This window comes from Triticum aestivum, chromosome 5B (genome assembly GCF_018294505.1).
Source record: "Triticum aestivum cultivar Chinese Spring chromosome 5B, IWGSC CS RefSeq v2.1, whole genome shotgun sequence".
Taxonomy (NCBI): domain Eukaryota; kingdom Viridiplantae; phylum Streptophyta; class Magnoliopsida; order Poales; family Poaceae; genus Triticum; species Triticum aestivum.
The window spans coordinates 294784597-294804204 of NC_057807.1; positions in this window are offsets into that span (position 1 = coordinate 294784597).

A 19608-nucleotide genomic window follows, 5' to 3' on the forward strand; every position below is an offset into this window, starting at 1 on the left:
TACTGATGAAAGTGGGTTTGGAAGAGTGTCAACTTTAGGAAGTAACAATCCCACTATTTTGGAGGGTGTTGAATCTTATTGTGATAATTATGAAAGTGGATTTGGAGATGTCATGACTTTATTTAGTGATGAATCCACTATTTTAGAAGAGGTTCCAACAGATTATGAGAATAAAGTTGCTATCTATGATGATTATTGTGATGACATGTATACTATAAAGAATAATGATAACCATGAAACTTGTCATCGTGATTTTAATTTTCAATTGGATTATGCCTCACATGATAGTTATTTTGTTGAGTTTTCTCCCACTACTATTCATGAGAAGAAATTTGCTTATGTGGAGAGCAGTAAAATATCTATGCATGTAGATCATGAATACTTTATGTGATGGTTATATTTTTGAATTCATTCCTGATGCTACTGAAAATTATTATGAGGGAGGAATATATGCTTGTAGGAATTGCAATAATATCAAGTTTCCTCTTTATGTGTTGAAAATCTTAAAGTTATGCTTGTTTTGCCTTCCTATGCTAGTTGATTCTTGTTCCCATAAGTTGTTTGCTCACAAAATCCCTATGCATAGGAAGTGGGATAGAATTAAATGTGCTAGTCATATTCTTCATGATGCTCTCTTTGTGTTTCAATTCTTATCTTTTATGTGAGCAACATTGAAATCATCATGCCTAGCTAGAAAGGCATTAAAGAAAAGCGCTTGTTGGGAGAGAACCCAATGTTTCTACCTACTGTTTTTGTGTGTTCACATGATTATGCTACTGTAGTAATCATGTTTTATTGCTTTTGTTTCAATAAAGTGTCAAGTAAGACCTTTGGGATAGCTTACGGTGATAGTTGTGTTGATCCTGCTGAAAATCAGAAACTTTTGCGCTTAGTCAATTGGTTTTGAAAATTCACAGAAACGTGCTTTTGAACTGATTCTTTTTGCTATGGATTAGTTCAAAAATTTATCAGGTTTTCCTAATTTGTCTTGATTTGTGGAGTTACACAAGTATTCGAGAGTTATAGATTACTACAGACTGTTCTGTTTTTGACAGATTCTGTTTTCTATGTGTTGTTTGCTTATTTTGATGAATCTATGAGTAGTATTGGAGGGTATGAACCATAGAGAAGTTGGAATACAGTATATATTACACCAATATGAATTTGTAATTAGTTCACAACAGTACCAAAAGTGGTTATTTATTTTCTTATACTAACAGAGCTTACGAGTTTTCTGTTAAGTTTTGTGTTGTGAAGTTCTCAAGTTTTGGGTAAAGATTCGAGGGACTATGGAATAAGGAGTGGCAAGAGCCTAAGCTTGGGGATGCCCAAGGCACCCCAACATAATATTCAAGGGCACCCAAGCATCTAAGCTTGGGGGTGCCCCGGATGGCATCCCCTCTTTCGTCTTCGTTCATCGGTAACTTTACTTGTTTTATTCACCACATGATATGCGTTTTGCTTGGAGCGTCATTTTCTTTTCTTTTGTTTTGCTTGCTGTTTGAATAAAATAGCAAGATCTTAAATTCTTAAATGCCATAGGGTCTTCCCATAGTTGCATAATTATTCAACTGCTCATTGATCTTCACTTATATCTTTTGGAGTAGTTTGTTGTTTGCTCTAGTGCTTCAATTATATCTTTTTAGAGCACAGCGGTGGTTTCATTTTGAAGAAATTGATGAACTCTCATGCTTCACTTATATTATTCTGAGATTCTTAAACAGCATTGTAATTTGCTTTGGTTATGGATTTAGTCCTAATACGATGGACATCCAAGAGGGATATAATATAAACTTTCATATAAAGTGCATTGAATACTATGAGAAGTTTGATTCTTTATGATTGTTTTGAGATATTGTCGGAGTAAATGACCACGGGTAGCCCTATCTGCTCCACATGATATTTCAAGACATCGAGGTTGGCCGCACCCCTCAAGCATCAAAGACAACGGATCGCCTTCTTGTGGCCGGCTGCTAGAAGGCAGCGAGGCCCAAAGAGCGGCCCTGGCGTGGACCGACTCTTAGCAGCGACGGCCACTAGAGCGACCGACTCCTAGCAGGCGGCCCACCCTCGCGCCCTCAAAGTTTGCACCCACATAACAACGACGAGACGGGGCGTGGCTACAGAATGGCCTGCCACCCCCAAATCCAGGAACGAACGTGGCCACAGTGTAGCGTACCGGGTGGCCATCCCTAGCCCGACGCAACACTGTTGCCACGCTGCCCATGACATCATCCATGGCAGAGGAAGCCATGCTCCCACGACAGGCTGTCGATACGGCCCGCAGGCTGCGGGCCCTACCTGTCCGTGAGATGCTAGAAGGCGGCGAGCCTTGACCGGTCGGCATGGCGGGAGGCCGACTCCCGGCAGCCGATCCTCCCCTTCCATTGAAGTTTGTGCGCCATTAACCAGATAAGACGGGGTGTGGCTAAAGTGAGCGCCCACCAGGTGGCGGTACTATAGCCACGCTCTCCCCGATCAAGCCCTCATCATCAGAGGCAAGGCTACAATGAAGAGCAGTCGACAGGACCCACAAGCAGCAGGCCCTACCTGTCGGCCTAGAGCCCGACAGCCGACAGAGAAGCCAACGACCAGAGACACTGATGGACTGGGCCTACACCCGGCCGGATTACCATTGTACCCCTGGGGGGTAGGCCTATATAAACCCCCAGGGCACCCATGCAAAGGGTTCAGACTCTTAGAAAACACACACATAGAGAGAGAGGAGTAGAGCTAGCCTAGCCCTTCTTCCTTCTCTAGTAAAACAGCTCAAGGAGCAAGCTTGTAGCTTCTTGTTGATCTAGTGATCATGCGGAGACCCCACAGAGCAGGACTAGGAGTGTTATCTCTTAGGAGAGCCCCAAACTTGGGTAAGATGCGTCGGCGTACATATTTACGCCTTATCCCGTTTCCAGGCACCGGCGATGTCTTACTAGCTCCCACCATGATAAGCCATCCTTTGGCATATGTCGCACCAAACCCCCGATATTTGGCGCCCACTGTGGGGCTAGGTGCACCGTCGTCCGGAGATCTCTTCTGGATGGGAACCTTGTTCCTTCCTGGCAAGCGCAGCCAGCCCAGCACGCCTGATGGGTTTGCACCGACGTGCTACATGGCGCGGAAGTCGCCTGCGCGGCGAGCTGCCTCGCTGATCTCATCGGCGAGATTCGCCTCTCCGACGAGCCCGTGCCAGGCGCGGGCGCAACCAGCTCCGAGAGTTGCCTCATCGACCTCCTGGCAAGCTCAACATCGCCAACGAGCCCGCCTCCGACCTGGAGTCGATCGGTTCCACTGACCTGATGCTTGTCGACTCTAACACGACATCCCTCGATGCCTTCCCCACAAACATGGTGGTCATCGATGACTTGCTCCATTGTGCAGATAGCGGTGGCAGCACCGTCACCGAGGTGTTCGTCATCAGCCACGATGGAGCCTCCGGTGGGGACGCCCAAGACCCGCTGCAGGCGGCAATGCAGGACCTGTCTGTACCCGTCGTGGGCGACGCCAACGCCGAGACGCTGGAAGCCTGCCGTGTCGCACTCGTCGAGAGCGGCAAGAAGCTGGCCGCTATGAAACGCCTAACCGAGGCCTATCAGTGCGAGGTTGATCGCGTTGTCTGCAGAATGCCGGCTGCTGGCGAGCCTAGCCGCATGGGCACCGTCCGATAACGCGGCGCGGCCATTGGCAGCATGCTGGGGGCCGACCATCCGGTCTACGCCACGCCCATCAAGAACATACGGGCTGCCCAGGCGGCAGCAGATGAGCTAGACCACCTGGAGGGTAACGAGCAATGCTGCATGACGGAGCGCATTCAACAGCTCATCGACATAGCTGCCGCACAACAAGAAGCCGGCACGCGTGCCGAGAATCCTCCTCCCCCTCCCCCTGCCGAGAGCAAGGCACGACCTCCCAGACGCCGACAGCCGGTGGCGCCCGCGGCCGAAGAGACAAAGAGTCGGCTGCTAGCCGCAGTCGGACGCGCCTCACCATTGAGCGCAACCAAGATGGCCGCCCTCGAGCTGTGGAGCGGCGGGACGACCGTCCGCCTCCTCCTCCACCTCGCAGGGAGAGGTATGCCTCTCTGCTGCCTATTGAGCACCCGACGCTCAGCAGCCGGCTAGGCCGCCGTGAAGGAATTGGAGAAAATGATGCCCGCCTGGCTCGATCCCATGCGCTAGAATAAGAAGAAGATGTGATTGGTCCGCCTTGTTTTGGCCCCCGCATTCGCGACGAGCCCTTCCCTAAAGAGTTCTCGCTCCCAAGAGATACGCCCAGGTACAATGGCTCCATGAAGCCGGAAGATTGGCTGGTCGACTACTCCGTCGTAGTCAACATAGCAAACGGCAACAAGCGCGTTGCCATGAAGTACGTCCTCCTCATGCTTCAGGGCATGGCACGCACTTGGCTAAACAGCCTCAAGCCCTACAGCATCAACAACTGGGTAGATTTCACCGAAGTCTTCATCCACAACTTCACCAGCACTTACAAGTGGCCGCCCAAGTCTTGCCAGCTCTCTCTGTGCGTCCAAGGCCCTACCGAATCCACTCGCGATTACGTGACGCGGTGAGCCGACCTACGCAACTCCTGCAAATGGGTGCACGAGGTGCAAACCATAGAGTACTTCACCGCCGGGTGCAGAGAAGGCACCCTACTCAACCACCGACTCCTCTGTGACGAACCGGCTACATTCGATGAGCTGCTAATCATAGGAGACAAGTACTCCACTGCCGACTCCTCTATGAAGTCGGAGCTTCAGGTGGACACGTCTCGGAAGGTGCTCCCTTTGGCTCCAAGAACGCCGGCTGGTGACACCAGCCGGCGCCAGCAGCAGAATGACAACAAGCGCAAAGCCCCGATGCCAGCTTCCACCAGCTGGCAGGTGGCAACAGTCGAAGATCAGCAGCTAGAGGGGCAACCCTTACCCAAGCGTCAGAAAGGCGTCAAGCCGGCTCGGCAGCCCGCCATCTCTTATGAGCAAACCCTTGATGCACCCTGCAAGTTCCACAGCGGCACAAAGCCATCCAATCACATCACCCGGAAGTGCCACTGGCTCACCCAAATCTCCAAGGGCGAAGGGCTGCTGCCCCCTCCGCCTGCTGGCCAGCTGCCTCCGCCTCCCCAGCAACCGGCGGACGTCCAACAGTCGGTGCCATCCAAGATGAATTCCTTGAAGAGCACGGAGCCTACGTTGTCTTCACCAGCCAGGCTGATGATAGGCGTAGCCAATGCCAGCAGCACCAAGAAGTCAACGTTGTCGCCTCTCAAGTCCCAGAGTTCATGCAATGGTCCGAGAAGCCCATCAGTTGGAGCCGGGCCGACCACCCGGAAGTGATGCCTTCTCTGGGTTCTTATGCCCTGGTGTTGGATGCCACCTTTGCAACAGAGAGGCTAGCTGCTCGTTTCTCCCGAGTCCTGATAGACGGCGGTAGCAACATCAACATCCTTTACCGCGATACCATGGAAAAGTTGAGCATCAAAGCAAAGCAGCTCCAGCCCAGCTGGACTGTTTTCCATGGCATTGTGCCCGGCCTTTCCTGCTCACCAATTGGGAAGATCAAGATAGATGTCCTCTTCGGAGACAAAGATCACTTCCGCCGTGAAGCAATTTGGTTTGAGGTGGTGGACCTGGAGAGCCCTTATCATGCACTACTTGGCCGACCTACTCTGGCCAAGTTCATGGCAGTACCTCACTACGCCTACCTCAAGATGAAGATGCCGGGAACCAAGGGCATCATCACCATAGCTGGAGATAACAAGAAGTCGACTTCCTATGCTGCTACTAGCATTCGGCTAGAAGAGTCCCTCGTGATTGCCGCAGAGAAGAAGCTCCTTGACCGGGTTGTGGCCATGGCCAGCAAGTAGCCGGGCATGTCACCAGGCCCCAAGGAGTCGGAGACTCAGGGCTCCTTTCAGCCGGCCAAAGAAACCAAGAAGACACCCTTGGACCCGAACCACTCGGAGAGGTTCGCTCTTATAGGAACCACCCTTGACAGCAAATAGGAAAGCGAGCTCGTCGATTTCCTCCGCGAGAATCGGGATATCTTTGCATGGTCCCCCAAGGACATGCCAGGTGTTCCGACGGATTTCGCTGAGCACAAGCTACATATCAGAGCAAATGCAAACCAGTCAAGCAACCCCGCCGCCGACTGTCAGAAGAAAAGAAAAGAATTGTTGGGGAAGAGATAGCCTGGCTCCTAGCAGCTGGCTTCATTATGGAAGTGTTCTTTCTAGAGTGGTTAGCCAATCCAGTCCTTGTACTGAAGAAGAAGAACAAATGGCGCATGTGCATTGATTATACCAGCCCCAACAAAGCTTGCCCCAAAGATCCGTTTGCCTTGCCTTAGATTGATCAAGTAATAGATTCTACAGCCGGATGCGAGCTGCTGAGTTTCTTGGATGCCTACTCAGGGTACCACCAGATCAAGTTGAACCTGACCGACCACTTGAAGGCCGCCTTCATCACACCATTCAGAGCCTACTGCTACCTGACCATGACATTCGGCTTGAGAAATGACGGTGCCACTTTTGAGCGTTGCATGCAGAAGTGCCGCCTCAAACAGCTCGGCAGAAAAGCCCACGTCTACGTAGACGATATTGTGGTGAAGACGGAGAAGTGCGGTACCCTTTTGGAAGATCTTAAGGAAACATTTGACAATCTGTGCCGTTTTCAAATCAAGCTCAACCCCGAGAAATGTGTCTTTGGAGTACCAGCCGGCCAGCTCCTTGGCTTCCTAGTCTTAGAACGCGGCAATGAGTGCAACCCTGTGAAGATCAAAGCCATCGAGAGGATGGAGATACCCATCGACTGCGAGATGTACAGAAGTTCACCGGGTGCTTGGCATCCCTCAGCCGTTTCATCAGTCGGCTGGGAGAGAAGGATCTTCCCCTGTACCAGCTCATGAAGAAAACCACTCACTTTGAGTGGAACGACCAGGCGGACGGGGCCTTTCTCCAGCTGAAGAAGATGTTGACCATGCCTCCTGTCCTAGCGGCTCCGACTGTCAAAGAGCCCATGCTCCTTTACATTGCCGCAACCAGCCGGGTGGTCAACACAGTCATTGTGGTACAACACCCAGAAGACGGCAAGGCACACCCGGTCCAGAGGCCCATGTACTATTTGAGTGAGGTGCTGTCAGCCTCAAAGCAGAATTATCCCCACTACTAGAAGATGTGCTATGGCGTGTACTTTGCCGCCAAGAAGCTCAAGCCATACTTTCATGAGCACCCCATCACGGTTGTTTACACTGCCCCACTTGCTGAGATCATGGGCAACAGAGATGCATTGGGCCGGGTGGCCAAATGGGCCATCGAGCTAGCTCCATACACCATCTTATACCAGCCTCACATCGCCATCAAGTCCCAAGCGCTGGCTGACTTCCTCGTCGACTGGGCCGAGACCGAGTACCTGCCACCAGCACCGGATTCCACCCATTGGTGGATGCACTTTGATGGCTCCAAGATGCACACCGGTCTGGGAGCCGGCATCGTCCTTACCTCTCCCAAAGGCGACAAGCTCAGATACACATTGTAAATCCATTTTGCCGCCTCCAATAATGTGGTTGAGTATGAGGCGCTTGTACACGGGCTCCGGCTGGCCAAAGAACTTGACATCCGCCGGATCCTGTGCTACGGCGACTCAGACTTTATGGTCCAACAGTTGTCTGGCGACTGGGACGCCAAGGATGCAAACATGGCAAGCTACCGCTTCCTCGTCCAGCAACTCAACGGATATTTCAAAGGGTGTGAGTTCCTTCACGTGCCACGGGCCGACAACGAGCAAGCAGATGCCCTGACACGAATTGGCTCCACCCGGCAAGCCATACCAGCCGGCGTCTCCCTTCAGCGCCTCCTCAAGCCATCTATCAAGCCTTCACCGGAACCAGATTCTATCTTCGGCTGCCCCCAGAACAGTCGGGTCCGACTTGGGGACCTCAACAGTCGGTTCGGGGACTTCGGCAGGCGGCTCAAGGAATGCTGCGGCCGCACCTGGCCCGGGGACTTCAGAACCCGGACCAGGGACTGCTGCAGTTGGCCTGGGGACTTCAACAACACAACAAGTGGTGGCCGACTCCAACCCGCCACCTCCCAACCCAACCGCCCTAGTTGTAGTGGTCGTACTGACAGTAGAAGAAGTCGCAACTGCATCATGGGCGCATCCCATTCTCAACTTCCCGGTGAACAGAGAGCTGCCGACTGATGAGATCTCGGCCCAGCAAGTGTAGCGCCGGGCAGGAGCCTGCACAATAGTAAACAGAGAGCTTGTCAGGCGCAGCGTGACTGGAGTCTTCCAGCGATGCGTAGAACCAGCAAAAGGCAAAGCAATCCTCAAAGATATCCACCAAGGCGAATGCAGCCACAACGCGGCCTCAAGATCACTTGTTGCCAAGGCTTTCTGCCACGGTTTCTTCTAGCTGACTGCTTCGGAAGACGCCAAGGACTTGGTCAAGCATTGCAAGGGGTGCCAAAAAATCAGCTCCAAGCAACATCTGCCGGCTTCTGCACTCAAGACCATCCCTCTCACTTGGCCCTTTGCCGTCTGGGGCTGGACATGGTGAGCCCATTCAAGACAGCACGCGGCGGCATGACAAATTCACCAAGTGGATTGAAGCAAAGCCAATCAAGAAGTTGAATGGGCCGACTGTTGTGACCTTCATCGCAGACATCACCGTCCGATACGGCATACCACACAGCATCATCACCGACAAGGGCACAAATTTTTCGGAAGGAGCCTTGGCCCGTTTTTGCGCGATGCAGGGCATCTGACTGGACTTAGCGTCCGTTGCCCATCCGTAGTCAAACAGCCAAGTCGAGCGAGCAAATGGCCTCATCCTCTCTGGCATCAAGCCTCGACTGGTCGAGCCACTGGAGCGCTCGGCCGGCTGCTGGATCGATGAGCTGCCGACCATCCTCTGGAGCCTGCGCACCACTCCAAACAAGTCAACCGGCTTCACTCCTTTCTTCCTTGTGTACGGGGCCGAGGCTGTCATCCCAACCGACATCGAGTTCGACTCAGCTCGTGTCACCATGTACGGAAAGCGAAGGCGAAGGAAGCACGAGAAGACGGTGTCGATCTGCTAGAAGAGGGCCGGCTGTTGGCACTCAACCGGCCCGCCATCTACCAGCAGAACCTGCGCCTCTACCACAGTCGGAAGGTCTAGCCAAGGTCCTTCCAAGAGGGCGACCTTGTGCTCCAGCTGATCCAGCGAACAGCCGGCCAGCCCAAGCTCTCGGCCCCTTGGGAAGGCCCCTACATCATCAGCAAAGCCTTGGGCAACGAATCCTACTACCTGATCGATGCACAGAAGCCTAGGGCACGCAAGAGGGACAACTCCGGCAAGGAATCAGAGCGCCCATGGAATGCAAACCTCCTTCGAAGATTTTACAGCTGATGCAGTATGTACCATGCTACCTTTTGTATTAAGAAAAAGACATCAGGTCCCCCGAGGAGCACTCGGGGACTACCCTTTTTATCTATATGATAAGTTTTATGCCTATGAATGTGTTATTTCATTCTTTTGCCTGGCACCAAGTTCGACCAGTCGGCCCGGGGGCTTGCCGCCTTGTATTATGTCAGTGCTACCTGCAGTCGGACAAGTAATGTGCCGGCATCTAAGCCCTCTCTTGCCACAAGCCGCAGCTTGCAGAGCGACTGTCCGGCTGGCAAGAGTTAAAGGCAGGAAACAATGCCCACATGAAAATGGCTAAGGACAAAAGCATTGACATAAGATAGGCCGGCTTCCCGCCTCACCGACCGACTGCTGAGCAACCGCCCTGCCGGTTTCTTACTTACCTTGCTACATTCTAAACGGCCGAAGTACTTGTCCTCCCAAATGGATAACTACTTGACCCAACCACAGTCCGCAGAGCGGCTGCCTGGCTGGCAAGGCGGTAGCCAAGGGAGGGCGGAAAAAGAAAAGGCCAAAAGAACAGAAAGCAAGACAAGTTGGAATTTGGCGCAAGCACAACACGTGCGAGATAATATTTACATAGCAAAGCTTTCAAGCCGAAATTCAACAAGTTTGAATACACCCCCAGTGGGTGGAACTGCGTGAATTTAACGATCTTGTTCAAAAGACTACAAAGCAGAAAAAGTTAAGATAAAAATTGGCCGCCTAGGCCAACGGAGTAGCAGGCGGGTCCAGCAGGCTGGTGGAGTCGGCGGCGCCGGCTGGCAAGTCTCGGCTTGGTCGTCTCCAGCAGCAGTCGATGTGCTCGCACACGGCTCGTTGCTCGAGGCACAGTCGAGCTGAGGCTAGCCGTCCGCTCCGTCCTCCGGCGCGTTGTCTTCACAATCCTCGCCCTCCTCTTCCTCGCGTTTATCGCTGGAGGCGATCTCCTCCGCCGAGTCCTCGCCGTCATACGGGTTCAGCCCGAACCAATTCGGTGGCGCCTCAGCACCCTCCTCATCCAACTCGGGGATGAAGAAGCCAGTCTAAGTGTACTCGGCAATCGCCATGGCGCGTAGAATGAGATCACGCCTAACTGCCACCAACTCTGTGTTGGCTTCCTGCCGGAACGTGGTCAACTGGGCTAGATCTAGCCCAGGATACCACGCCTTGACGAACTCCAAGGCCTGTCGTGCGCCTGCCCGGGACGAGGAGCTTTTCCACGCCTCGAAGCGGCCGACAGCCACATCCAACCAGTCGGTGATGTCTACTACACAACCTTTTTCTTGTAGACGTTGTTGGGCCTCCAAGTGCAGAGGTTTGCAGGACAGTAGCAAATTTCCCTCAAGTGGATGACCTAAGGTTTATCAATCTGTGGGAGGCGTAGGATGAAGATGGTCTCTCTCAAGCAACCCTGCAACCAAATAACAAAAAGTCTCTTGTGTCCCCAACACACCCAATACAATGGTAAATTGTATAGGTGCGCTAGTTCGGCGAAGAGATGGTGATACAAGTGCAATATGGATGGTAGATATAGGTTTTTGTAATTTGAAAATGTAAAAATAGCAAGGTAACTAATGATAAAAGCGAGCATAAACGGTATTGCAATGCTAGGAAACAAGGCATAGGGTTCATACTTTCACTAGTGCAAGTTCTCTCAACAATAATAACATAGATAGATCATATAACAATCCCTCAACATGCAACAAGGAGTCACTCCAAAGCCACTAATAGCAGAGAACAAACAAAAAGATTATGGTAGGGTACGAAACCACCTCAAAGTTATCCTTTCTGTTCTATCTATTCAAGAGTCCGTAGTAAAATAACATGAAGCTATTCTTTCCGTTCAATCTATCATAGAGTTCATACTAGAATAACACCTTAAGGCACAAATCAACCAAAACCCCAATGTCACCTAGATACTCCATTGTCACCTCAAGTATCCGTGGGCATGATTATACGATATGCATCACACAATCTCAGATTCATCTATTCAACCAACACAAAAGTACTTCAAAGAGTGCCCCAAAGTTTCTACCGGAGAGTCAAGACGAAAACGTGTGCCAACCCTTATGCACAGGTTCATGGGCGGAACCCGCAAGTTGATCACCAAAACATACATCAAGTGGATCACGTGATATCCCATTGTCACCACAGATAAACACGGCAAGACATACATCAAGTGTTCTCAAATCTTTAAAGACTCAATCCGATATGATAACTTCAACAGGAAAACTCAATTCATCACAAGAGAGTAGAGGGGGAGAAACATCATAAGATCCAACTATAATAGCAAAGCTCGCGATACATCCAGATCATGCCATAGAGAGAACACGAGAGAGAGAGAGAGAGAGAGTTCAAACACATAGCTACTGGTACATACCCTCAGCCCCGAAGGTGAACTACTCCCTCCTTGTCATGGAGAGCGCCGGGATGATGAAGATGGCCACCGGTGAGGGATCCCCCCTCCGGCAGGGTGCCGGAACGGGCTCCTGAGAGGTTTTTGGTGCCTACAGAGGCTTGCGGCGGCGGAACTCCCGATCTATTGTGTTCTTTGATGTTTTTAGGGTATATGGGAATATATAGGCGAAAGAAGTCGGTCGGGGGAGCCACGAGAGGCCCACGAGAGTGGAGGGCGCGCCCAGGGGGGTGGCCGGGCCCCCTATCTCGTGGCCTCCTTGAAGCTTCCCTGGCTTGCACTCCAAGTTCCCTGGATTGCTTATGTTCCAAAAATAAGTTTCCCGAAGGTTTCATTCCATTTGGACTCCGTTTGATATTCCTTTTCTTCTAAACACTGAAATAGGTAAGAAAAAAACAATATGGGTTGGGCCTCCGGTTAATAGCTTAGTCCCAAAAATAATATAAAAGTATATAATAAAGCCCATAAACACCCAAAACAGATAATATAGTAGCATGAATGCTTCATAAATTATAGATACGTTAGAGATGTATCAGCATCCCCAAGCTTAATTCCTGCTCGTCCTCGAGTAGGTAAATGATAAAAGAAATAATTTATGAAGTGTGAAAGGTAGCAGATGCACAAGTTTGATCAATGATAATTTCAATCACCTTTTCTAGCATGATTATATGTCATAACAGTAGTTCATCTCATAAAACTTCTCACGATCAAGTAACAAGCTATTCACATGTTAAAGCATAGACCATAAACTTTCTTGAAAACTAGCAAACTTCATTCTGAGTCATCAAACAATTGCAATTCATCTTATTTTTAGGAAGGGTCTATGTCAGAGCTTTGATTTAGCAAACTCCACATACTCAACTATCATATAGTCTTCTACAGTTGCTAACACTCATGCAATACTAATTGTTATGGAGTTTCAAACGGACACTAAGAAAGATAGGGGCCTATAGTGTTGCCTCCCAACGTATTCACCTTTGGGTGATGTCAACAATAATAGTTCATGCTAACTTACATCCAATTGGATATATATATATCAGGATCTTTCCAACATGAGGTGCTTGGCAAAGGATAAAATGAAAAAGGGAAAGGTGAAGATCACCTTGACTCTTGCATAAAGGAAAATACATAATGTAAAAGATAGGCCCTTCGCAGAGGGAAGCAGAGGTTGTCATGCGCTTTTATGGTTGGATGCACAAAATCTTAATGCAAAAGAACGTCACTTTATATTGCCACTTGTATATGGTCCTTTATTATGCAGTCCGTCGCTTTTATTGTTTCCATAACAAGATCGTATAAAGCTTATTTTCTTCACACTAATAGATCATACATATTTAGAGAGCAATTTTTATTGCTTGCACCGATGACAACTTACTTGAAGGATCTTACTCAATCCATAGGTAGGTATGGTGGACTCTCATGGCAAAACTGGGTTTAAGGATATTTGGAAGCACAAGTAGTATCTCTACTTGGTGCAAGGAATTTTGCTAGCATGAGGGGGAAAGGCAAGCTCAACATGTTTGAATGATCCATGACAATATACTTTAACTGAGATGTGAGAAAACATAACCCATTACATTGTCTTCCTTATCCAACATCAACTCTTTATCATGTCATACTTAATGAGTGCTCACAATTATAAAAGAGGTCTAGGATAGTATATTTATATGTGAAATCTCTCTTCCTTCAATATTCTTTCATGAACTCTTCAAATGACCAATACAATGTTTGCTAACCTTCAATAAATTTACAACCTCTACTTCTTAGATGTGAAGTCATTACTCCCCATGGGATAAGCAAATGAGACATATATAATTTCAGATTTATGACATTCAACTCATTCAACCATTTACTCATAGGATATAAGTGAAGCACACGAGTAAATGACAAACTACTCCAAAAAGATATAAGTGAAGATCAATGGGTAGCTAAATAATTGTGTAACTAAGTGAAGACTCTCTCTCTCATTTAAGAATTTCAGATCTTGGTATTTTATTCAAACAGCAAGCAAAGCAAAATAAAATGACATTGCAAGGATAGCACAACTCATGTGAAGAAGCAAAAAACTTAGGTTCAACCGATACTAACCGATAGTTGTTGAAGAAGAAAGGTGGGATGCCTAACGGGGCATCCCCAAGCTTAGATGCTTGAGACTTCTTGAAATATTATCTTGGGGTGCCTTGGGCATCCCCAAGCTTGAGCTTTTGTGTCTCCTTAATTCCTCTCATATCATAGTTTCTCTTTTTATCAAAAGCTTCATCCACACCAAACTCAACAAGAACTCGTGAGATAGGTTAGTATAAACCAATGCAAAACCTTGTCATTTTCTACTGTAACAAATCACTAAAATTATTATTCAACATTGCATACTAAATGCCTCTGCATATTTATTACTCCTATCCTCAAATAGAATCATTAAACAAGCAAACATATGCAAACAATGCAAACATAACAGCAATATGCCAAAACAGTACAGTCTGTAAAGAATGCAAGATTCATCATACTTCCCTAACTCCAAAAATTATTAGAAAATTATTACACTGTAGAAGATTTATCAAAGCTCAATACGCAAAACGTTTCAACATTATACCATTCTCTGACTTTTCTAGGGAATTTTCGCAACAGCGGTAAACTTTCTGTTTTCAAACAGTAACATGTATACAAGCAAAATAAGCATGGTAAAGGCTATCCTTGACATTTTTATTGAAAATGTAGATGAAAAACATTATTCTAAATAACAGCAAGCAAATACTAACAAGAGAAAATGACGCTCCAAGCAAAACACATATCATGTGGTGAATAAAAATATAGCTCCAAGTAAATTTACCGACGGATTGAAGGCGAAAGAGGGGATGCCCTCCGGGGCATCCCCAAGCTTAGATGCTTGGTTGTCCTTGAATATTACCTTGGGGTGACTTGGGCATCCCCAAGCTTAGGATCTTGCCACTCCTTATTCCATAGTCCATCGAATCTTTACCCAAAACTTGAAAACTTCACAACACAAAACTCAACAGAAAACTCGTAAGCTCCATTAGTATAAGAAAATAAAACAACCACTTAGGTACTATTGTGAACTCATTATAAATTCATATTGGTGTAATATCTACTATATTCCAACTTCTATATGGTTCATACTCTCTGATACTACTCATAGATTCATCAAAATAAGCAAACAACATATAGAAAACAGAATCTGTCAAAAACAGAACAGTGTGTAGTAATCTGTATCAAACGTATACTTCTGGAACTCCAAAAATCCTACCAAATTAGGAAGACCTAATAAATTGGTGTACCAATCTAGAGCAAAACGAATCAGATCAAAATCACGTTTCTGTGAATTATCAAAACTAATTTACTGGGTGCAAAAGTTTCTGATTTCCAGCAGGATCAACACAACTATCACCGTAAGCTATCCTAAAGGTCTTAATTGGCACTTTATTGAAACAAAAGCTATAAAACATGATTACTACAGTAGCATAACCCTGTAAACACACAATAACAGTAAGGATAAATATTGGGTTTTCTCCCAACAAGCGCTTTTCTTTAATGCCTTTCTAGCTAGGCATGATGATGACAATGATGCTCACATAAAAGATAAGGATTGAAACATAACGGGAGCATCATGAAGCATATGACTAGCACATTTAAATCTAAACCACTTCCTATGCATAGGGATTTTGTGAGCAAACAACTTATGGGAACAATAATCAACTAGCATAGGACGGTAAAACAAGCATAGCTTCAAGATTTTCAACACATAGAGAGGAAACTTGATATTATTGCAATTCCTACAAGCATATGTTCCTCCCTCATAATAATTTTCAGTAGCATCATGAATGAATTCAACAATAGAACCAGCACCTAAAGCATTCTTTTCATGATCTACAAGCATAGAAAATTTACTACTCTCCACATAAGCAAAATTATTCTTATTCGGAATAGTGGGAGTATCATAAAAGACTTGAATACTATAAATTGTTTCCACATTAAAAGAGTAATGTTCAGAAAAAGGATAATCATAATCATGACAAGTTTTATAAATATAATCATCACTACTTTTTATAGCATAAGTTTTATCACAATAATCATCATAAGTAGCAACTTTGCTCTCATCATAATCGATTGAAACCTCTTCCAAGATAGTGGAATCATCACTAAATAAAGTTGACACTCTTACAAATCCACTTTCATATTCATCACAATAAGATTCAACAACCTCCAAAATAGTGGGATCATTACTTCCTAAAGTTAACAGTCTTCCAAACCCACTTTCATCAATATAATCATCATAAATAGGAGGCATGCTATTATCATAATAAATTTGCACATCAAAACTTGGGGGACTAAAAATATTATCTTCATCAAACATAGCTTCCCCAAGCTTGTGGCTTTTCATATCATTAGCATCGTGGATATTCAAGGAATTCATACTAATGACATTGCAATCATGCTCATCATTCAAAAATGTAATACCAAACATTTTATAGACTTCTTCTTCTAGCACTTGAGCACAAATTTCCTTTTCATCATACTCACAAAAGATATTAAAAATATGAAGCGTATGGGACAAACTCAAATCCATTTTTTTGTAGTTTTTCTTTTATAAACTAAACTAGTGATAAAACAAGAAACAAAAAGATTCGATTGCAAGATCTAAAGATATACCTTCAAGCACTCACCTCCCCAGCAACAGCGTCAGAAAAGAGCTTGATTGACGGGGTGTGAGTGCCACTTACCTAGCCTCCCCGGCAACGGCGCCAGAAAAGAGCTTGATGTCTACTACACAACCTTCTTATTGTAGACATTGTTGGGCCTCCAAGTGCAGAGGTATGTAGGATAGTAGCAAATTTCCCTCAAGTGGATGACCTAAGGTTTATCAATCCGTGGGAGGCGTAGGATGAAGATGGTCTCTCTCAAGCAACCCTGCAACCAAATAACAAAAAGTCTCTTGTGTCCCCAACACACCCAATACAATGGTAAATTGTATAGGTGCACTAGTTCGGCGAAGATATGGTGATACAAGTGCAATATGGATGGTAGATATAGGTTTTTGTAATCTGAAAATATAAAAAACAGCAAGGTAACTAATGATAAAAGCGAGCGTAAACGGTATTGCAATGCTAGGAAACAAGGCATAGGGTTCATACTTTCACTAGTGCAAGTTCTCTAAAAAATAATAACATAGATAGATCATATAACAATCCCTCAACATGCAACAAAGAGTCACTCCAAAGCCACTAATAGCGGAGAACAAACGAAGAGATTATGGTAGGGTATGAAACCACCTCAACATTATCCTTTCTGTTCTATCTATTCAAGAGTCCGTAGTAAAATAACATGAAGCTATTCTTTCCGTTCAATCTATCATAGAGTTCATACTAGAATAACACCTTAAGGCACAAATCAACCAAAACCCCAATGTCACCTAGATACTCCATTGTCACCTCAAGTATCCGTGGGCATGATTATACGATATGCATCACACAATCTCAGATTCATCTATTCAACCAACACAAAAGTACTTCAAAGAGTGCTCCATAAGTTTCTACCGAAGAGTCAAGACGAAAACGTGTGCCAACCCTTATGCATAGGTTCATGGGCGGAACCCGCAAGTTGATCACCAAAACATACATCAAGTGGATCACGTGATATCCCATTGTCACCACAGATAAACACGGCAAGACATACATCAAGTGTTCTCAAATCCTTAAAGACTCAATCCGATAAGATAACTTCAAGAGGAAAACTCAATTCATCACAAGAGAGTAGAGGGGGAGAAACATCATAAGATCCAACTATAATAGCAAAGCTCGCGATACATCAAGACCGTGCCATAGAGAGAAAACGAGAGAGAGATCAAACACATAGCTACTGGTACATACCCTCAGCCCCGAGGGTGAACTACTCCCTCCTCGTGATGGAGAGGGCCGGGATGATGAAGATGGCCACCGGTGAGGGATTCCCCCTCCGACAGGGTACCGGAACGGGCTCCTGAGAGGTTTTTGGTGGCTATAGAGGCTTGCGGCGGCGGAATTCTCGATCTATTGTGTTCTTCGATGTTTTTATGCGAAAGAAGTCGGTCGGGGGAGCCACGAGGGGCCCATGAGAGTGGAGGGCGCGCCCACCCCCTGGGTGCGCCCCCTATCTCATGGCCTCCTCGAAGCTTCCCTGGATTGCTTCTGTTCCAAAAATAAGTTTCTCGAAGGTTTCATTCTGTTTGGACTCCATTTGATATTCCTTTTCTTCGAAACACTGAAATAGGCAAGAAAACAGCAATATGGGCTGGGCATCCGATTAATAGGTTAGTCCCAAAAATAATATAAAAGTGTATAATAAAGCCCATAAACAACTAAAACAGATAATATTATAGCATGAATGCTTCATAAATTATAGATACATTGGAGACGTATCAATCGGTAGTCCGACTGGGGGTGCGCGGAGCTTGGACGTCTAGCCAGAGGGCGGAGATCACCTGGGCTTCAACACGCTGCAGCCGACGGAGCATCCGATGAGCCGGCTGGAGACGAGCCTGGATGGCAAGAAGTTGCTCGTCGAGCGACCGACGGGCGTTGGGCACGATCTCCGTACCAGCCTGCCTTCACTCTTCGCCACGAGCTTCGATGGCTTGGCTGACGACAATGGCGTAACCAAGGAAGTACTCTGCGCAAGAAGGAAAAATAAGTATGAAGCCGGAAGCCAGATCATATAACAATCAGCAGATGAAAGAAAGAAGAAGACAACTCACCATCAACCATGTCCTCGATACGGCGGTAGCCGTCGTTCAGCGCCCTCTCTGTATCGGCCCAGTTCAAGCACTGAGTCTCGAACTCGGCCTAAAGACTGGGCTCACTGTCCTTCGCCTTCTGGAGGGCCGCCTTGTGATGATCCGCCTGGTCAGCTAGCTCCTTGACCAGACGGTCGCGCTCCCGGACCACCTTGCTGCATTCCTCCTCCTTGGCGTGCAGCGCAGTTTGGGCTTCGCCCAACTGCTGCTGCAAGGTTTCGTTGGCTTCTGCAAAGACAAGAAAGAAAAGACGGTCAACAATCAATAAAGAAGGCAAGAAGTTGCCGGGAAGATCCGTCCCGACTGCTCAGCAGTCGGCCCGAATCTCGGGGACTACACCCGATGGGTGCGCTGACGCACCCCCGCGAGAGAGAGAAGGCGGAGTGCTTACTCCGGCTCTCGGTCAAATCAGCGGTCCGCTGGGCCAGCTCCTGGACCTGGAGTTGAAGGCGGCCGCGCGGATGTTGTGATAGTCCTGCAACGAAGACAACAGAAGAGAAAACAAGTCAGCACTCGAGCCTACTTGAAAGTTCCAGGCCGCCTGCTCAGCAGCCGGCCTGGAACTCGGGGACTACACCCAGTAGGTGCGCTGACGCGCCCCCACGGAACATTACAAGAATCCAAAACAAGAAACATACCCGGACGGCCGTCCGGCGTTGCCAGGAACTCCTACGTATAATGCTGGAGAGCGGCGGCTTGAGCCTGGAGCCGGACCCGAACGTCCTACGCGGCCATGTTCAGAACAGCCATTCTGCCCCCGGGCGTCCACTCCGGCGAAGCAGCACTAGTGGCCTCCACATCTAGGGTCGATGAGCTTGCGGCCCCGACCTCCTGTTGCCTTGGCGCCGAAGCCGCATTTGCCGCTCATCGGTGTGCCAGAGTGCGGACCATGGGGGTCATCCCCACCACCAGCTCACCTCTAACCGGCGGCACCAGTGGCGCGTTAGGCCGGTTGCTTTGGGCCTTGGCAGTTGGCGCCGACGGGGGAATCCCCGCCCCCAGGATGGCAACATCGCCCC